General features: G+C 41.9%; 1 protein-coding gene across 2 annotated transcripts in view; it reads right to left on the bottom strand.

Annotated features, from left to right (window-relative positions):
• Positions 1-3061: 3061 nt before the first annotated feature.
• The window catches only part of LOC124553612 (autophagy-related protein 9A), a 142363-nt gene continuing 131578 nt past the window's right edge, over positions 3062-13846 (bottom strand). For both annotated transcript variants that reach the window (XM_047127466.1, XM_047127467.1), the window contains exon 16: positions 3062-8061. The gene's annotated coding sequence lies outside the window, so the exon portion shown is untranslated. The remainder of the gene's footprint in view (positions 8062-13846) is intronic.

Below are 13846 nucleotides of genomic sequence, written 5' to 3'. Positions count from 1 at the left end.
ATCTCGCTTACTGCACTAACGGCACATTACGAGATCGATAACTTTGCTTGTAGCCTGTGTTTTCTGCTTTCCTCCGAGACTGACTTTGAAAAGAATATGAAGCAATTTTTGCAGCAATCTGTATTAAAATCAGTGTTAAAGGTCAGGATAATGTCAAAGAAAACTTAAAATAAGGAAACGTTGTAACACAAAATCATTAATAATGGGAAAGCATTGTATAGAGACTAGGACTTCTCTCGAGACTGACAAAAATGAATGTAAAAAGTGGGAAAATGTAAAATGCAGGAACATAAAAATGGGGTTTCGCTGTATATATTGGGTGATCAAAAAGTCGTATAAATTTGAAAACTTAATAAACCATGGAATAATGTAGATAGAGAGGTAAAAATTGACACACATGCTTGGAATGACATGGGGTTTTAACAGGGGGGGGGGGGGAGGAAATAAAAAGAAAGTTCACAAAATGTCTGACAGATGGCGCTCCACAGCAAAACGTCAGTGAGCGCTCCATGGCAAAACATCAGTGACTGCGCATGACAATTGTGTATAAAAGGAGCTGTAGTAAGAGAGAGAGAATCAGATGCGCCAGCAGTCGCAGTATGTTGACGTTACCTGAAAAGACGCTTTTAGTGAAGCTGTATTATCAGAATGGGGAATGTGATAGTTCAGCGTTACGATCCTATCGCCATAGGAAGGGGATTCGAACGGGTAAAGGTCAGTTGACAAATGCAGCTGTGGCAAGAATGATTTCGAAGTTCGAAGCCACGGGTTGTTTAGACGATAGACCCTGTAGTGGCCGACCGAGCACGAGGCGTAATGCTGCCGAGGCAGTTCAGGAAAAAATGGAGACTGTAGCGGGTTCGTCTATGCACCGGGAAGTCAGTGCTCGTGTAGTTGCATGTCGCACCGGCATTCCATACACTACTGTTTGGTTGTCACTGAGGTGTACCCTCCGATGCTATCCGTACAAAATACATCATCATCATGAACTGTTACCTGGCGATTTAGTGAAGCGGAGGGCATTTGCGGTGTGGGCGTTTCAAAAGATGGCGGAAGATGAAGATTGGTTGAGTAACGTGTTGTGTGGACCGACGAAGCTCATTTCACGCTCCGAGGGTCTGTCAACACCCACAACTGCAGAATTTGGGCTACCGAAAATCCTAGAACTGTCGTGGAAACTCCATTGCACAACGAGAAAGTCACGGTATGGGTTGGATTTACCATATCTACAGTTATCGGGCCTTTTTCTTCGAGGAAATGCGTGATTCTAGTTTTGTAGCTCCTACCGTGACGGGTGAGAGGTATGCCGATATGTTACAGAATCACATCATCCCCAGCCTGGCTTATAAACACCTGCTGGAACGTACGATGTTTATGCAGGATGGCGCTGCACCCCATATTGCTAGACGTGTGAAAGATCTCTTGTGCGCGTCGTTTGGTGATGATCGTGTGCTCAGCTGCCACTTTCGTCATGCTTGGCCTCCCAGGTCCCCAGACCTCAGTTCGTGCGATTATTGGCTTTGGGGTTACCTGAAGTCGCAAGTGTATTGTGATCGACCGACATCTCTAGGGATGCCGAAAGACAACATCCGACGCCAATGCCTCACCATAACTCCGGACAAGCTTTACAGTGCTGTTCACAACATTATTCCTCGACTACAGCTACTGTTGAGGAATGATGGTGGACATATTGAGCATTTCCTGTAAAGAACATCATCTTTGCTTTGTCTAACTTTGTTATGCTAATTATTGCTATTCTGATCAGATGAAGTGCCATCTGTCAGACATTTTTTGAACTTTTGTATTTTTTTGGTTCTAATAAAACCCCATGTCATTCCAAGCATGTATGTCAATTTGTACATCTCTATCTACATTATTCTGTGATTTATTCAGTTTTCAAATTTATGCCGACTTTTATCACCCAGTATATTCACAAACTGAACAAGTCAATAACTTGTCGGGCCACCTCCGGCGCCTACGTGAGCAGCCGTTAGGCTCGGCACCGATCGACAGAGTTGCCCGATGTCCTCCCGAGACGTATCGCCTCAAATTATGTCCAAATGGCGCATCTGACTGTCAAAATCCTGAGGTGGTTGGAGGGCTCAGCCCACAATGCTCCAAACCTTCTCAGCTGGAGCGAGATCTGACGACCTCACTGGCCGAGGTAGGACTTGGCGAGTGTGAAGACGAGCAGTAGAAACTCTTGTCGAGTGCTGGTGCGAGTGGGGGTGGGAACTGTCTTGCTGAAACTTAACCCCAGAATGGCTTGCCACGAAGGGCAACCAAAACGGGGAGTAGAATATCATTCACGTACCGCAGCCACAGAATGAGTCCTGCTACGGAATGAAGTGGCACCCCGGACCGTCACTCCCGGTTGTCGGGCCGCGCGGTGGGTGACAGACAGGTCGGTATCCCACCCCTGTCTGGGGCACCTCACTGCGTGGAGTAGAACTGTCTCTAGTAATGTGTCCTGCTTTGAATCAAATCCTGATGACCCGCGAAGACTTGCTCAATTTGTGAACCACTTTCTCCTCTGTACATCATCTGTGTTTTCTGAAATTGGAACCATTTGTTTGTCTCTACAAGTACATCTCATCTACCAGTTTCTGCCTCATTCGGATACTTTCTGTACGTCTCTTTGTTTAGGCTAGAGTGTATTATTAAAAATCAGATGTCAAAATTAAATGAAAACTGCCAGTTTCTCATGTCGTGTGCAAAATACAAAGGATCTAGGCACCTACGAGAATGCCTACGACTGAAAATTGTCGAGAGCATAAACCGCCCACAAAAAGAAGTAAAATTTATGTTTTGCTTCCCGTTCTTGAATAATTGTGCACTGCAACAAACTTTTTTATTCTGGAGAAAACTGTAATTACAGTTAAAATTCGTGTACATCCTGTAGTCGAGAACAATAAAAGTGAGAGCATTGCCCACTGCCGACGCGCGGGACGATTACCGCGGCCCCCCGGAGACTTCGTTTGTATCGGACGGGTTACACAGTCGTGGTCTGGGAAAGTGGGACGGTGTGGAAAGCAATCGTTAAGAAAGTCACACGGGAAAATAAAAACCACACATTTTAATGAACACTTGCCATCTTAAATATATGTACATATAAAACGCCTGCACGTTTGTACTTGCCGGCCGAAGCCTCTCACTTACTAGACGACAGCCTTACGTCTGAGTTTAAAAATACACAGCGTAAGTAAGCGCACACGCACGCTAAAAATATTGAAAAATCTGTTTGTGTACATAAAAGTAGATTAGTCAGTGCCTCGCAGATACTGTGCAGAATTTCATTCGGACACTACACGAACGAAAATTTCTTTACCTGGGTGCTTCGCACAGGCAGCAGTGGCTTTCGAGGATCTTCCAGTTTGAATTTGTGGCCTACTACATTCGCGACATCAATTGTCCCCAATACAAACAGTATTACTATTGACAACACATTTAAATTATACCCATTTGCCGTCAGGCAAACACAGAAGACAGAGACGTAAAGTAACTGATCGACCTTTTGACCTTTATTCGTAAATATTGCGAACATTAAGTTGACTTTAAACTGCTCTTAAGAAACACTAGATATTTTAGAATAAGATATTTAAAGTTAAACATGCAAGTCTTTCTTTTGTTTCCTTCACAGACCACTGAAGAAACCTAAGACTGTTATAGGAATGACATTATGTAAGTCTCTAAGGTGCTGTTTGATTATTTTTTAAATTTGTGACTACATTTGTTCAAAGATCTTATTCCAGCACTTCTTGTACGTATGCTGTGGATACAGGAAAATTTTGGATGAAAAGGAATGTTTCATAATTGCAGTAAAATTACAGGAAATATTTACAGCTTTCTGGTAATAGTAAGAGTTATACATACAACCAAAAATGTAATATTTACAAATAATGTTTAGCCAAGCAGAGAGAGATGCACAGAGTGCCAATGACTGACAACCACCCAAGGAAAACACAAAGTAAAATGACAAAGAGTTGTAGTTGGTCGAAACACTTAACGTAAAAAGGCCACAGTCGCTGTGTTCTTTCTACAAGTATTATTCTCGAAACAAGATATAGCAAAAAATTTCAATATTTTTATGTTTTTCAGTTCGAAGTGTTTGTTCAAAACAGAATTTGGTTCTTTAGCAGCTTCTAGCTCTTCCATGCCTCATGTAAAATAACAGCATTATCTTTAGTTTTATCCAGTACAAATTTTTCACTAAGGTTCGTTTGTGATTCTTTGTCATTCTATTTTCAGTGTTCCTTGGACAGATGTCTATAATTGGCAATCCATGCATCTAGTCCTGTACATCTAAACATTATTTCTTTACATATATTATAATTTTGACATTGTTTTATATATAAATTCTGCTGTTAACAAATAACTCTTAGTATTGTTTGTATTTTTAGGAAAATTTTCAAATATCCTTTTCATCTGAAATTTTCCATTATCCATGACATGTACGGCAGGTGGTGGATATGACTTTTGACTGAAACCAATTGCACATTAAAAAATAAATCAAACAGGGGCTTACAGTATTTAGTGATGTCATTGCTACGATTTATCAAACTAGTCAAACACAGCATTAAGATTTATGTGAAAGATGTTTTAGATGAAACAAAAATGAAACTCAGTTGTGAAGAGTGGGTAAGAGTTGTACATCTACAAAATAAACAGTACTTCACTGTTTGTTTCTTTTGGCCGATTGGTTTAACTGCCGCCCTGCTCCATTTGCTTCTATAAACACATTAAATTTCATTAACTGACACATCACAGACGAAGAGCAGTAATTCATGTATGACCCTTTCTCTATTACTAACTGAAGAACCTCGTGACTACCCGTTTTTGTGAACCATCTGATACTAGAGATCTATTTCGAAACTACAGGACAAAGCCGAAGGTGCATTTAGTGCAGAAACGAGCCCGATATGCTGAAAAATATGCTGTCAGTCGAGTTGTTTGTATGTCTGTGAAGATCCTCTGCAGTGGCAAATAACATGACACGACACGACACGTGAGCTGGAAGCAAAGTGTCGCGCAGCTGCACCTGCCAGATATACCGCAACATAATCGAGTGTAGTGAATGTGAAATTTTGCACAGTACTTTTTCTTTTTTAAAAAAAATCACAGCATTTCAGCCTACAACTACTGCACTACAGCTAGCCGATTAATTATTAAAGTTGCCTCATTTCTTCCACACTCATTATTAAGCATACAGAAAGACTAAGGGGATAGGAACACAAGAGAATATGTACCACACAACTCTCAACAACAAAGTATTAACATCCGCTATTACAAAACATTTCTCTGTTGCCACCTGTAAATGTGAAACACACACGCTCCAGTTATTAATTAAATCTTACAGTGTCATCCACAGAAAAAAATTAAGTTGAGGCAAGTTGGTAATACTACATTGTAAGTATATACACTGAAGACAGTTCAAAACTTAAAGTGGAACAAAATGAAACACAATACAATACAATAATAATGATGATAATAATAATAATAATAATAATAAGTCATGTCCATAAAAACAGTCATATGAAAACCCCTTTAAAAACTCTTACATTAGAAACAGTGCACGAGAAAAATTAATCACAGCAAGCTTCCAATACCCTCCTTTCACCGATTTACCACAAATGCCGACCAGAAACGTAAGATTAACAGGTATGTGTACAAACGACACGAAATGAAGTAGCCGCGATTGTGCCAGCCGAAATATTCATTTGTGCATAAAAATATTGCAGCTGTGTACAGGAAGTCAAACATACAAATAGCGCATCACAGGAGAATCACTTTGTAATATCTCAGCGAACATCTTCAGTTCAAAATCTTATCCAATGCTAGGTATTCCAAACACAACTCTGTCACCATTACATCACCGCAGTGGGAAGTGTGGAACTAAGTGCTGTTCAGTAATCTGCAGTGAATAGTTTCTTCAAACTTCGAAGTGCCGCACATATTAGACAGAGCTTTGCAGTGTACATTGTGGCAATGTGATGTACGCACTAGGCACCTATAGCATTAGGCAAAAATATTGCAGTAGTCACATTTGTACAGAGGTGTAAAACTTTCTCGGTGTCCGTGTTGTGTAACATCCGAGCTCAAACTCCAGCTTTCAAAGATGCGCGCCATTTCCTTCATCAGAAGGTGGGACTGACACCACCACCACGTTTCACACAATTCCTTAGCCTTTTATGGCCAGTATTTCAGTGCTCGGTGAATTTTGTAACACCTCGTTTAAGGAGCAAGAGAGCAATTGTCATTTGGGGGACACGGATAAATTGGCAGTAGCAATGATGGTGCCCTAGGGCTAGAGAACCACCAAATTTGTTTCTCCGATACTGTGGTTTCATCTGAAGCCAAACTTTATTGTGCTACGATGAGCAGAGGGGCCATTAAAATTCAAAACAAAAAAAGACAGTTTTAACAGAAAAGAATAAGCATTGATGTTAGCCACATTTTGGGACTGAGTGCTAAATAAAACAAACAGTGCTAGTTCTTCCCCACCCCGAGCTCCTAAATACACAGTCCGCGAGATGCCGCGACCTCGGGGAAGCAGCCGAATTTCACGACCTGACCATTGCACTGGTACTTATAAACAGTTCAACTTGCAGAGTTCAATTAATTTGTAACCAGTATCTCAGCCTCAACCCTCTGATAATATCTCTGACATTATGAGGCAAAATATTAAGCACAAAAATACCAGTAAAATGTTTTTTTTTTGGAGCTTTTCTTTTGTGTTAGGGGAAAGCTGGACACTGAAGAAGAATGAAAGAGACAAAACTGAAACATTCATGATATGAATTTGGAGGAGAATAGTGAAAATAAAATGTATGTGTGAAGTGAGGAACAGTAAATTAATGGAAAGGCTAAAAGAACAAAGAACTCTACTAAACCCAATTGAGAAAAGTAATGCAGACTGGGTGGGGCGACACTGCAAGGAAAAGGGCATTCTCTCGATAGTTATCAGAAGTGCAGCAGAAGGACACGAGAAGATAGAAAGGAGAAGGCTAAAAATGCCTGATGAAGTGAAAGAGGAAGTCTCAGACTACAAAACCACTTACTCTGGAACAGGATCATATGGAGACTGCAATGCTTTCAGGAACGTGTTAATAGGCAGAAAACCTGATGATGATGCTCTGCTTATAGTGCCCAATACCACATTTCACTGAGGTCTCTGTTAAATTTACTGGGTCACATCCAAATTCCTACAACCTTTTTTGTTATAGAGTATGGTGAAGCACAAGATAAGATCTTCATATCCTCAATGGAACAAAAGATCTCCTCTCGTGCTTCATCTTACTGGAAGTCTACAACAACAGACCGATACAAATTCAGATGTGAAGTAATAATTTTAACAGGGAAATCAGCTACAGTGGCACTAGACACGGACCGTACGCAGGACGTCAGAAGTAGAAAGTTTCACAGGAAAGATGTAGTACTGGGTGCGATCAGCCTGTATTGCTTCCATTCTGTAATCCTGACTTGAGGGCACAGGAGAGAAAGATTTACTCCATTCAGTGTCTCTCCAGCTTCCAAGAGAGGAGACAGCAAATATCTCCAGAAGCTCCAGCTCTACCTCGAATGTGCGATACGGACAGAACACCGAGACAATTTTACACGCATTTGCTGGAGAGGAAAACTTTGAAACGACATCTGTACACAGTTTATGTGGGTGTATCTACAGAAAAGAAAATAATAATTATTTGTGTCACCCGTGAGACGAGAAGAGTTTTTCTCGAGACACGGATGGGCAAATAAGCTGGCAGTCGGGATAAAAATTGTCACTCGAAGCTTTACAGTTTTTTAAGTTTCCAAACACGGGTTGTCCCCACTTCTACCACAACTCTGTAATCGGCTCCCACACACCAGTTGCCACCGGTTCGACCCGTCGGGCAGCAGACAGAGAGGTGCCGTCGACCTGCAGACCGTGGCGGCAGTGCGTCCGACAGCACCAAAGCGGGAGGCGGAGGTGTGGAGCACGCCCTGCAGCCACGTAGGGCGGGACCTCCGCAATCTGTGACTTCCGAGGCCTCGGAGGAAGACCGTCTACACGTCCTGCAGTCCCTGAAATGTAGAATAACTTCATGTACAGGGGAGAGGAGACGGAGGGAGGTGGGCTGGGAGGGGGGGGGGGGGGGGTTATCATGGGGAGCATGAGCCCATCACAAAAAATGTACACAGAATGTTTCTCAAAGTCATTTAATACGGGCAGTAATGGTAAACGTAGAAGTGGAAAGCTGTTTGCTGAGGAAATAGCAGGCAAATGATGCGAGCAGCTTTCGGTAGCAAATGAGAACGTCAGTAAGTACGAGATGGGGCAAATAAAAGTGGCCCAGATGAGTGGATACGACTGGCAGCATTAACGGAAGAGGAAAAAACCTACAGATACTCCCGACACTGTGGAACGACTGCCCGTACGACTCCTGACAGAGTCGTTAGCAGGGGTCAGTCTGGTAGTGGCCCTAGCTGGCCACTCCGGTCACCCGATCTGTCAGTGTGCGATTACTTCGTGTGGGGAGCTCCGAGTCCGAGGTGTATCGCAATGACACTCGTAGCCTTCCCACAACTGCAGCAGAACATTTCAGATGAGACTTTAGCGATACCAGCAGTTCAGTTACGATCTAGCTTCGGCAACTTGCTGACCAGAGCCCAAAAGTGCCAACTTTCAACATCCGCTACAGTCAGGGTAGTACTGTATATCTTTTCTTCTGCCATGTTTCTTTGTATCCGGAAGTTTGTTCTCGGGGTCACTTTCATTTGCCCCACCACGCATATGGGCAATGCATTTGGGGGGGGGGGGGGGTTAACTTATGAAAAGTCACATAAAATGATAAAGCATGAAGATAACATGACTAATAAATGTATGGAACAAAATATTACTGCAGAAGTATGAACTAAAAGAAAATAAACAGGATAATTAGTACGAATAAAATGAGTAAGAATACATCCGATATATGGGACAAAGAAAATATGTGACTCGATAAATTACATGCTTTAGATTTAACAGACAATAGTGGTGAGAATCAGAGGCAGTGACAATATTCAAAACAAAGTTTCAAGTAAAAATGCTAAATTAAAGACAAATATTTCTGTTGTTAAATAAACCATACCAAATGTAGACTTACTTGTTGTTTAAAGTAACAATAACGTAACATAACATAACACGCATTAAAAAACAAATGCCACACTATACAAAACAGTACCAAAGAAGAACAAAAATGAACGGGAAGATTTGTACGTCAAAAGTATCTGTTGGGAGAAAAAAAGGGGAGTTTCACGATGTTGAGTCTGTCTTGTAATGACAAATTTCTATTTAATGTTACCGGTACTGGACATCATTACTATTTGTGTAAGCATACGAGAAAAGCTGGGAATGTCAATGTGAGGAAATGTGTGTATGTATGGCCAAAGCTGTAGGTAGTATGTTTACATTATAAGGTTACAAAGAAAAGTGTTAAAAGGAAATGTCAGTGTGTCACTGCTGCATTTTGTGAAATTGTTTCGCAGTGAAATGCAGAGGTATTACACACAATCAAATTATGTCCTCGGTAACAACAGATTGCGCAGATGGCAACGGTAAGGCAAATTGGCGCCGCGAGCTGTGTAGTATGTGGTACTGTTTCCCTGTTCTTTGTTCTTATGTGCTTCATCGTTCTCCTTCTCTTCTGTGTGCCTTTTTCTGCCACTCTGTCCCCACTCTGATAAGTAGTAAGTGTTGACATGCTAAAATTTATTGAAAATAACCTCACAATAACATGGAGAATTTAAACCTCACAATAACATGGAGAATTTATTTACAAGTATTGCTGAAAAGCAAAAATTCTTCTTGTTCTTATGAAATGGAAGCTGTAATTAATTGTTTCTAATTTGAGAATACTTCACAAAGTAATGACAGTATATTTTGTATTTCTGTTCTGTCAGGGGTCAAAGGTGTTTATATGTTTGAATAGCGACTGAATTTAGGAAATTATTATGCTTTATCAATGACATTAAGGTATATATGGGAAATACTATGAGTTGTTTAAAAGAATGTGGATATGTTCATAGTTCAGGAATTGGAGGCAGCAAGTGAAGCTTGTTCATTTATTGTCATATTGTAGGGCTGTAGCCACCAAATGTAATACGATTATTAATGGGGAAACTGAAGCATTACTTAGTAATGTTGCGAGTAGACAACTTGCAACGGGAATTTCAAGTATTTTGACGACTTTGTTATTTCGATTACACACTGAAATGAAAGGTGATTCGAGAAAGGAGGTTGTGTACAAGACCAGGCAAGTAATGAAATTTTGAGACCTACGTTTTATATGAGAACTGTTTGAGTAAACTGGAATAATGTTGAAAATGCTTACAATAAGAAGGCGAAAGTTTGTAATACATACTACACAGTTATGACAATGGTATGAAAAGGATAGTTGCTACTCACCATATAGTGGAGATGCTGAGCCGCTGATAGACACAATAGAAAGACTGTCAGTAAGTAAGCTTTTGGCCTTATGAAATGAATATGAATACCCTGCGTTCAGAATGATTTTTATAATGGGAGTCTGATGATGATGATGATGATGATGATGATGATGATGATCATGAATGTTGATATGAAGTATATATAATATTGAAGTATGGTGGTGATACAGATGACGATCGTGGTGGTGGTGATGGTGATACCAGTGTTAGTATTCTTGATTCTGAATTGTGGTAGTTCACATTAATTATGTCAAGTGATATGTATTTACAGCAATGCTTGAGATAAGTTTGTGATCTGACTGTATGTCACATGATTATAAGAAGTGCCTCTGGGATGAAGTAATTACACTCATGCTCATATATTAAGGATAATGATGATACATGATGAGACAACACTCTGGTGGGCAGTTTGCGGGTTTAAATCACCTCGGGGTATGACCGTGCATTGCATTTGACCTGCGGTCGTCACACGGTGGTGCTGGCAGCAGTCCACGTACGCAGAGGTGTGTTGGTGCATATCAGAGTACAGAGCAGTGAGTAAGTGTGCAGACATTTTCAGACGTGCTAATGGTGACTGTGTGTGTAAAATGGCTGAAAGAACACATATTGATGACGTTATGACGGGCAGAATACTTTGGGGACTGGAGGCCGGTCAAACACAGCAGGTCGTGGCGTGGGCCCTCCGTGTGCCACAAAGTGTGATCTCAAGATTATGGCAACGATTCCAGCAGACAGGAAACGTGTCCAGGCACTACAGTACAGGACGTCCACAGTGTACAACACCACAAGAAGACCGATATCTCACCGTCAGTGCCCGCAGACGGTCACGGAGTACTGCAGGTAGCCTCGCTCGGGACCTTACTGCAGCCACTGGGACAGTTGTCTCCAGACACACAGTTTACAGATGACTGAACAGGCACGGTTTATTTGCCCGGAGACCTGCGAGGTGCATTCCGCTGAGCCCTGGTCACAGGAGAGCCCGTAAAGCCTGGTGTCAAGAACAAAGTACACTGTCATTGGAACAGTGGTCCCAGGTTATGTTCACGGACAAGTCCAGGTATAGTTTTAACAGCGATTCTCGCTGTTTTTTCATCTGGGGTGAACCAGGAACCAGATACTGACCCCTTAATGTCCTCGAAAGGGACCTGTACGGAGGTTGTGGTGTGTAGGGTGGGATTATGATTGGTGCACATACACCCCTGCATGTCTTTGAGAGAGGAACTGTAATAGGTCAGGTGTATCAGGACATCATTTTGCACCAGTATGTCTGCCTTTACAGGGGTGCAGTGGGTACCACCTTCCTCCTGACGGATGATAACGCACGGCCCCACCGAGCTGCCATCGTGGAGGAGTACCTCGAAACAGAATGGAGTGGCCTGCCTGTTCTCCAGACCTAGACCCCATCGACCACGTCTGGGATGCTCTCGGTCAACGTGTCGCTGCACGTCTTCAAACCCCTACGACACTTCAGGAGCTCCAAGAGGCACTGGTGCAAGAATGGGAGGCTATACCCCAGCAGCAGCTCGACCACCTGATCCAGAGTATGCCAACCCGTTGTGCCGCCCGTGTACGTGTGCACGGTGATCATATCCCTTACTGATGTCGGGGTACATGCGCAGGAAACAGTGGCGTTTTGTAGCACATGTGTATCAGGACGGTTTTCTCAGCTTATGACCAATACCGTGGACTTTCTGTGTCGTGTGTGTCCCCTGTGTGCCTAAGCTATTAGCGCCAGTTTTGTCTAGTGCCACGTTGTGTGGCACCACATTCTACCATTATCCTTAATTTATGAGCTTGAGTATATATAACTGTATGAATATGCATATTACTGGAATTAATTTTTTTTGCATACTATTTATAAAATCTATTTTTCATGCTTTTAAAATAATGTGAAGATGTATAAAGAAGTATACGTATGAAGTATGTTCAAAAACTAATGCAAGATTTTTGTGAAAGCAGGTTAGTTTTATTCAGGGTTCCAATACACCATATAATTCCCCAGTCTTTCGACTATGAGAACCTATCTTGCAACACAATCTCCATTCAAAGCAATGGCCTTACACCACCTTACCGGGAGAGCCTTTACGCTTGCACAGTACTACTCTACTGGTCGACGTCTGAGCCAATATCTCGCTGTACTAATAACCTCCTCCGCTTCCCGCAGAGTGCATCCTTCTCTGACCCAAACAGATGGAAGTCAGAAGATGAGAGATTTGGGCCGTAGGGTGGCCGGGAGGGACAGTACAATTAATTACTGTGAGCTGCTCTCAGTTGCACGAACGTGTGCGAGGCCTCGCGTCGTTACGGAGAAGGAGAAGTTTGTCTGCATTTTTATGGTGACAAATGCATTGCAAGAGTCAAAGCTGCGTGCGGCTGGCGAGAGAGCAGCAGATCTGACAGATTAGCGTGACCTCGCCGTGACAATGACAGGTGCCTCACCCGACGACTCGCCGTGCTCTCCTTCACTGTCAGCTCTCCACAGACGTTCTGCGAGTGCCCACGAATGTCGGCGATGCGCCGGTTTTTTGCAAAAAGAAGCTCAACGACAGCTCTCTACTCGGAAAGCAACTCCGTTACAGATGTCACTTTGGAGGCAATGTATAGTGCCACTAGCTCTTGGAACTATGTGAAACTAAGGGCGAAGTAGGAACATTCCAAGATGTCCCACAGCAAATTCTTAATTTTTTCAATTGAAACTGGCCGAGGGGGGGAAAAAAACCGATGTGGCATTACTTATTGAATGCTCCTCACATTACAGTAAGAAGTATTTGAGAAGCTACAAATTTAAAAATTCATTATGCAAACATAAATGTAATTTTTTCCTTGTGGAATTTCTCCTTCACATTTTCAAGTTCTTTATGTAATGTATGGTATTTATGTTCTGCAGGATTTTATCTCTCTGTAAATTTTGCCACGAGATGATCATCTTGCCAACTGTGTGAAGGTTCTTGACACAGGTACATTTTGGATGTTAAGTAATGACAAAGTGGACAAAGGTTAGTTTAACTGCTACGTGAAGCAGATATCCCAGGTACTGGCGTCTGGTTACAAAATTTATGAACATAGTGCAACTGATCTGAACATAAAAAGTTTTCTTATATTAATGTGGATACACCAGGGAACTATCTTAAATCACCCAGCAAAGTCACATATGGTATTTCTAGATGAGTAGATGTGGAATAGTCCTCAACATTCAAGATTTACTGGAAGTAGCAAAATCACTGCTTCCAGTACTGAGGAATTTTGAGTCTACATTTGGTATGATTTTACTATGATACATTGCCTGTTTAAGTGTGAGAAGTTTATTTTTGTGATTATTTGTTATGTGTGTTTATGCTAACAAGTGTGATGACCCCATTTTGAGTTTTGAAGGGGAATAAAA

Source organism: Schistocerca americana, chromosome 11 (genome assembly GCF_021461395.2).
Source record: "Schistocerca americana isolate TAMUIC-IGC-003095 chromosome 11, iqSchAmer2.1, whole genome shotgun sequence".
NCBI classification, from domain to species: domain Eukaryota; kingdom Metazoa; phylum Arthropoda; class Insecta; order Orthoptera; family Acrididae; genus Schistocerca; species Schistocerca americana.
Note: the sequence above shows the minus strand (reverse complement) of the source record. Positions and strands in the feature narration are given on the sequence as shown.